Raw genomic sequence first — 8,525 nt, 5'->3', positions numbered from 1 at the left:
GATTTTTGTATCTTTTGTTACAATGCAACACAAATGAGTGTTTTAAGATGGGATGTATGCTTCACAATTAGACTGACATCAATAACCAGTATTTGAGGTGGTGAGTATGGAATGGGTCATGCCAGTGGTTGCTGTGTGTGACCGTGTTATAAGAATAACCTTCAAATATGTGACACTTATCATGAGGTGGAGTCGACCTCCAGTTGCATCATGTGACACTGTTATCATAAGGTTGAGTCGACCTCCAGTTGCATCATGTGACACTTATCATGAGGTTGAGTCGATCTCCAGTTGCATCATGTGACACTTATCATAAGGTTGAGTCGATCTCGAGTTGCATCATGTGACACTGTTATCATGAGGTTGAGTCGACCTCCAGTTGCATCATATGACACTGTTATCATAAGGTTCAGTCGACTTCCAGTTGCATCATGTGACACTGTTATCATAAGGTTGAGTCCACCTCCAGTTGCATCATGTGACACTGTTATCATAAGGTTGAGTCGACTTCCAGTTGCATCATATGACACTGTTATCATAAGGTTCAGTCCACCTCCAGTTGCATCATGTGACACTGTTATCATAATGTTGAGTCGACCTCCAGTTGCATCATATGACACTGTTATAATAAGGTTCAGTCGACTTCCAGTTGCATCATGTGATACTGTTATCATAAGGTTGAGTCCACCTCCAGTTACATCATGTGACACTGTTATCATAAGGTTGAGTCCACCTCCAGTTGCATCATGTGACACTGTTATCATGAGGTTGAGTCAACCTCCAGTTGCATGATGTGACTCTGTTATCATAAGGTTGAATAAGAGCTCCAATTACATTGTGTGACATTTCTCTCATGAAGCTGAATAAGATCTCTGTGCATTGTGTGACAGTTTAAGTTCACCAGAGCACCAACTGCACAGTTACCTTCAACTGTGTGATGGTGTGATTGTTATGAAGGTGACCAGAGCTGGTTCCCAGGCAGCATCACTAGTGGCATGGACAATCAGAGGAAAGCGTTTATGCATTCTAAATTCTAGTATCTCGAAAATTACTCACACTGGCAATTACTAAAAGCTAAAAATAATCTTACAATTAGGAGTGTTATTGCATGATGTATACATTAGACACTGTCTATCATCGACTATGTGCGCAATAAACATGCACTGTTATATACAGCATTGTACATCCCTTTATCTATGCAATTATATGCTACATGCTTGTTATTTTTTCATGCATTTAGAAAATCAAATCTTTTTCTTTCTTTTTTTTCATAATAATGTTTCTTTCACAAATGCAAAAATTGGTTGATTTTGCATAATCTGTGATGCAGTGCCATGTGTAATCACTCTCAGCTTTTTATTGCTTTTCGCTAAGATTCATTCTATTTCTTGCAGAAGGGCATTACATGTATCAAGATTTGGTAGATGAAACTATATTATTGGTGTGAAAAGTTGGACATATAGTCACTTGTCAAGAGAACAGTTAGGATCTATCTCTTGGCTGATGGGTATTGCAAAACACAGCCTTCCAATTTTGGGTGTTCTTAACTTGTTTTGAGTAGTATATTTGTCTGGAGTCAAAGACAACACCTCTTGCCTTAACGTGTCATGTTCATTATCTGTGAGAAGTCTGGATGGAGATGAGAGATCCCAATTTCACCAAAGTGGTAAGGTTGCACTTGCATCACTTCTGGTTTCCTTTCCATTACGCTGACAGTGATCTAAGTGAAGTACTATTCAAGGCAGCATTAAGCTCACTGTTAGTGTGTAAGACTGAACTCGACAATATAACCAGAAGACACTGGTTGTCACCTCACTTGTTGCTATGAAGACTTCTGTAGTGATTCAGAGGACAATTGGTTTTCAGCATATGTGTATATTTTGGAATGTTTGAATTACCATTTCTTTTTACATTTTGTATATTTCTTCGATTTTTACACAATATAAAAATAAACCAATTCAACAAAATCCTGTCTTTCTTGTCTCATGCTACATGCAGTGATTGAACCTGCCTACCATGAACCAGGATTCATATGTAAAACCCCATAGTGATCCTGGGTTAAGATGGGTCTCAAGCAAGGTTGGCTTGAGACAACTAGATGTATTAGTGGTCAGATGGTTGACTTGGTTGTGTGTCATTTTACCCCAACAACGTGGGGCACTGCTGGTGGTTTGTCTGGTCCAGATTCAAGTATTTACAGACTGACCTCTTATGGCAAGAATATTGCTGAGTGCAACGTTTAAACAACTAACAATCAAATCACACCACATATCTATCTATCCATCCATGCATCCTTCCATCCATCCATGACCAAAAGATACTTCAACAAATTTAAAATGGACTAGCAAAAACATTAAGACACAAATGGAACCAAATGTGTAACTGTAGCCCCAACACAACCACACCTGTGTCCCAGTATGATAAATTTGAAATGCGTGATTAATGTGCAGCAAGAGAAAATGGTAAACCATGTGACAAGAGTGCTTAAGTTGCACATGCATTTGTGATATAAACATTGGTACGATGGTATCAAGCGTTCACACACATAAAAGAACACAACTGGTGCGCCAAGACCAAGACTGAGAGCTAGCCATTGATGTGCTACATCCAGACACATCCCACGCCCATTGCAACAACCTTCTGTTCAGAACTTATGGTTCCTGTGTTGCCGCCTCAAACCGAATTGAACGCCTCCCTGATCTAGTGGTAGTGCGTCCGCCCGGAGAGCGGCAGGTCTGGGGTTCGATCCCCTACCGCGTCATACCAAAAGACGTTAAAAGATGGTTCTTGTTGTTACCCTGTCTGGCGTTCGGATCTTCATTGGACTTCTTGTAAAAGAGAAGCATAGATGATGAACCTCACAATTAATTCATCCTCTATAAATTCATCATAATAAATTCATCATATGCCATGAATAATTAATAATTCATCACATATCATATCATTTTATATCAATGAATCATAACGATCATAACTATAAATGTTAAACTAGACTCACTGACACAGCAGGCAGAGGGAGGAAGTCCATGTTCCAGTCATAGTCGCGTAGGGTGTCTCCCCGACCCAGTTTAACTAAATCATTGAGCAGATATATGTATGAAACATGGTTAATTTTAATTTGTTAATTGTTACTTAACACTGAGCATGCACGCACACACCAATACACACACACGCACACAGTTGTGAGGAAAAAAGACACGTACGGTATATGCATGAAACATGGTTATTATTTGTTTATTGTTACTTTCAGCAGCAGTCACGCAGACAATGCGACCGCCATGTAACCTTCAAAATATTTGAAAATCGCAATGAGGTTTTCCGGGGTCTCTCAAAGGTTTCACTGAGGTCGCTACAAGGTTTCAGAGAAGATCGCAAAACCCATTTTGAACATGCACAAAAGACTGGCTGCGACCGATTTGGTCGCAGGGTGGTTTCATTGATCTCTTACAGGTCCCTACGTGGTGTCATTTTAATCGCAGATTGGTTTCCACTGTGCGGCGATCGGTTTCGTCTACACAAGGGTGTTGACTCTTTGCAACCTAGTGGTGATTGATCAGTGATAAGAGGTCGATCGGCCGTCGCTTCATCGGTGACCGGTTGTCGATCGGCTGCTGGGTTTGGTGTGCAACATGTCACCGTCTATAAAAGACCTGTCTGGGCATTACAGCATCATTTTGTCATATATACTCAGAGAGTTCACGTCAATCATTTCCATTCATCACTATGGTCCGTAAAGGCAGGAAAACAAAAGAACCAGAAATTGTAGAAGATACAATAGAGACAACTACTGAGGTGCACAGGTCTGCTTCATTCTGAGGTAGTCAACGAAATCACCACGGCTCTCTCTTTCCAACTCTGCCTTCAGATTCTCATAGTCTCCTAGCTGTGGCCCTCTTGTGATCCAAGGTCTCTGCCAATGCTGCCTTCGCCTTGTATTTCTCATTCTTCTGTAACCATCATGGCAGCAACTGCAGCATTTTGATTTATTCTTTACAGGCAGAGCAACTGCATCTTGGCAATTTGCAAAGAAATGATTTGATTCAGAAAAGAACCCATTTTGTACGCATTATGTTTTGATCGGTGATCGATCGACAACCGGTATTGTTGTATTAATAAAATCTATAAAGAAAAGATATGTTATTGACTGTACATCGTGTTCAAATGCAAAATAAATTTCTTTCTCAAAAGTTACAATCTGAACGGAAGTTGTATTAATGAAATCCCGGAAATATTATAACATATTTTATAGCAAATATTCCCGGATTATTATATAAAATCCTGGCGATATTATAACATCCCTGTTTATGAGATTTAATCCCACTGGAGAACAATAAGATGACGTCATTGAAGGGTTTTTAATGTCGTCGAATGGAACATTACTCTGTCGCATGTGTTGTTGAACGTTCTGGTGGGTGGTGGGATCGCAATGGTGTGAGGATGCATCAGTATCCCACTAGCGGCCATCGATAGCAAATTTAAAGGTAATCTTTCTATCAAGATTTTAAAGAGCTTCTTCCAACTCTTGCTCAGAAGTTGTTTGATCAAGGCTACTACAGTCAAAGACATGTGAAGGACATTTAAAAAATTGACGCATCAGTGATAAAACTGATGTCAGAGGCAATTCCCTGTTTTGGCTTGAACCATATGTTACCGTGCGTTTTCAGGTCAACAACTGACTTGCCTTTGCATGTGTTTGTGACGGGTGCCTCGGGTGGGGCAGGATATGCTCACCGTTTCGCGAACACCCGGTATCATCACTATTTGATAGTGATTCTTAATCACATACGCATTATACTAGTATAGTCGGAATTATACAGTCGACTCTGCTTTTGGCAAACAAATTTCTTTAGGAATATACGGAAAGGCATTGGACGCTTTTATTATTCAGATCCATGGACGTCACATCAATCACTTTACAGCAGGACTCATATGTTATTGGGCAACAAAACATGTCCACACTCCTTTGGCCTGCTGTTTCGCCAAATCTATCGTCATCCATCCAACATATGAGGGATGAAATGAAATGCCGCGTAGACCGACTTCCAAATCAACCGGTGATCAGTGCCGTAGCAATGACGTTTTAAGAGGACATGTGTTTACTAATGTTTACTAAGTCATGATGAATTAATATTTCATGGACATCAATAAATTGTTCTGTTGCAAAATCGTTCTTTGTTTGCGTTTATTTTTTAATTTCCCGCTATAGTCAGCAATGTTTTTTTTTCAGCTCTTATATAAAGCTGTATAGCAGGAGCGAGTACACTAAATTCTGTAAATCTATTCTCAATGTACACTGTCAAGGGCAAAACATGCGGCAATTTGTGGGACGTTCTCCATTGTATATTTTAAAGTTAGTCTATGATATTTTACTTAAGCAGTGTAATAAGGGGTAATATACTACTTAAAAGAAGTTAAGGATAATCGATTCTTTCATATTACTATTGTTAATCTGCCCGGAAATGAGAGATTACCTGTAGTAGTATGAAAGAATCGGGTAATCCTTAACTTCTTTTGAGTAGTATACATTGGTGGGTAAGGTAAAAACTATGTCATTTCAAAATGAATCTAATAAGTATAGATGGAGCCTGATAGTTAAAATAAAATCACTTTTTATTTGCAGATTATTTTGCCAGGAAGTAGCAAGCTTTGTTTGTATAGTAATATGAAACATGCTTAGAATTGAATCTGGAAGATATAAAAAATACTGTTAATGAGATAAGATATTGTGAAATTTGTGAGGAAAATAATGTTAACAAAAATTGAAGACAAATATCATTGTATACTAACTTGCCCAATATATTATTGCTACATTCCTACATACTACTGGAAAAAAACTAGCGCGTCTACATTTGTTGAAATCATATCCAGTATATCTCAACAAAGTATCATAAAGTTATGTAAATCTATAAAATATACATGCAATTACTGATTCTCTGTCCTGTCCAAATATAATGTCCATGAGTAGATGAGTCACATTCTATTTCTGGTCCTTGATTAGTCTGTTTGTTGTGTGTAGGTATGAGCGGACTCCACTCCAAACTAGATCACTCATGTGCAGAGGTGCATGAAGTGGTGTGTACACGAAAACAATACATTCTGTAGCAATTGGTAAACTGTCGGGCAAAAGAAAGTATACACTTGAAAACTGGATTTGACCCCAAAAGTACAAACGTTATCAGATCGATAAAGACTAAAAACAGTCTCTGAAAAGCTGCAAACTTGAGGCCCAAAAGACAAATATGTTACCCGTATCAAATACAGCACAATCGAAAAAATAATTCTTGTTGGTTTCATTTAAGCCACCATCAAGCATGGGTGCACATGTATACTTTCATTAGTCGCTGTAGGCAAGAGAAGACCTATTAACTATATAATACAGTGATTACTCGATATTGGTTGAATTTGGAACTGGCAAATAGGTTGTCTGACGCCATCTCCAACTTATGAACACTTCTGATATATAGAGAATCTCACCCGAGTGTTTTTATATTTGAAATATATCAACACGAGTTGATAAAAGTGGAAAGACTCCAAGGTTTGCCGATACGGAGTTTTTTCCACTTTTATCAACGAGTGTTGATATTTTTTTATATCAAAAGACACGAGGTCGAGATTGTATTTATCATCCAACATCATTCTTCCAACAATGTAGATAACGCTTGATCTCATCCAAACTATATCTCCTGTGGGAGCCAGTTTTGGATGGTAATTAATATTGCCCCAAAGCAATATGAAGTGAGATGCAGTTATTTCCATGCGTTAAGTTCAAATTGTTTCAGTAAATTACCTGTATATATGATGAATAACTCAGAACAAGGCGATCTGCGTCGGCCTATACAACATATAGTACAAGTTACTATAAATGCGATCAAGAGAAATATGTAACGTGTACTGTTCAAGCAGGTTAATATATATCACATAAGGGGTACCCCACACGCTGCCTTTTTAAGGCTCCTCTCTTTTCCAAGTCATCACGTGGAAGATGTTCAATTATTCAACGTCAATTCTTCACGGGTTTGTCCATGTAGTGTGTAGTTTGCAGTGCGAGACTATATTGACGATGTATAAACCTTTGCAGGAATTATATGGATTAGTATATTGATGCGAGGTTTACAAGGGAAGTAAGACAATGATAATTTTGATAGATTTGTATTATATATTTCTTGCGGGTGGGTTATCAATTTTACGACATACCGACAACACGCACCTGTTAACGACCGGTTTTCGGCAAACTGTAAACAAGTGCATGGCGACAGCGATTGTTTTGTCGGCTTCCACAAAAAGATTGTCAACCGATGACATCAATGTACAAGTCAGTATCTATCCCGATCATGTGACGATATCGAAACATCATTTTCCCAATTTCAACCAAAGTTACAATGTGTATGCCATCCGATCACACGCTAGATCGAAATATAGATATAGACACACCACCAAGCTGTCACTGTCAGATCCTGTCATATGTTCTCGGTAGATGTAACGAAAACGGCCCATTCGACAATTGCCCCTTGTTAAATGTGTTGATGATCGTACTCATTTATTGGAGAATATTTTCAGGAAAAATCAATAAAGTACGAATTAAGTATTATTTATTAAGAATACTAGATTCTATATTAAGTACTCATACGAGCGTCCATATGTCACTTACTCAGAGACATATAAATTTGGTTTGACCGAATATATTTCCCATTCATATTATAAAAAAAATAAAAACGCATGCATAAAAATTTGTGCATTAAACAATAAAACTAAAACATGTTTTCCGTGGCATAATCGTATGATCAGCTTCTGTAGAATTGCACTGTTTGGAATCCTATATGTCATCTTCAAAGGAATACAGTGCTCCAACTCATATAGCTGTCTAGCCAGCGCCATTTCAATTAATTAGCCCACGTCATCATCGGATGCAAACAAACTGAGCTTCCGACCAGCAATGGGGCATCCCCTTGAATCCTCCCATTTGATTACAGTTTTGTAGTTTAGTATACAGCAAATACTTGTATGTGTTATTTCTGCAACAATGAAGTTCAGCTCATATATATACTCAAAACAGCATTGGCCGTTATTTAATATTTTCCAGGCAAATTTCAACAATTACTATTCCCTGGTAGAAACCAACACCTGTGTATTTGTTGTCATTCACTTCATGCTCAGTTAACGACTTTGTTACAGGTATTATTAAGGTACTTAACCACTCAGATTACCAGACAAAAAAAGTGCAAAATAATTCAATATCGTTCACCGGGGTTGTAGCTAAAACAGCACCTCATCAAAATGTCACTGGGCGAAAGCATCACCAATTGACGAAAACATCACCTCGCCTCAAGGGAAAACGGTTACTATTGCCTGGCGAAAACGGCACCTTATTTTTGTTTACCTTGGTCAAATAAATGAAATTAAACTTGCATGGTAACTTGCAAACACCAGTAATTGTGTAAAGTTAAAACAAGTTTACATCAGAAATTAGCCTCTACGAGTATTTGTTAAGGGATCTTATGATGTATGCTATTTTATAAATACTTGAA

Source organism: Haliotis cracherodii, unplaced genomic scaffold, assembly GCF_022045235.1.
Source record: "Haliotis cracherodii isolate W230 unplaced genomic scaffold, xgHalCrac1.p SCAF_1, whole genome shotgun sequence".
In the NCBI taxonomy this organism is placed as follows: Eukaryota; Metazoa; Mollusca; class Gastropoda; order Lepetellida; family Haliotidae; genus Haliotis; species Haliotis cracherodii.
Note: the sequence above shows the minus strand (reverse complement) of the source record.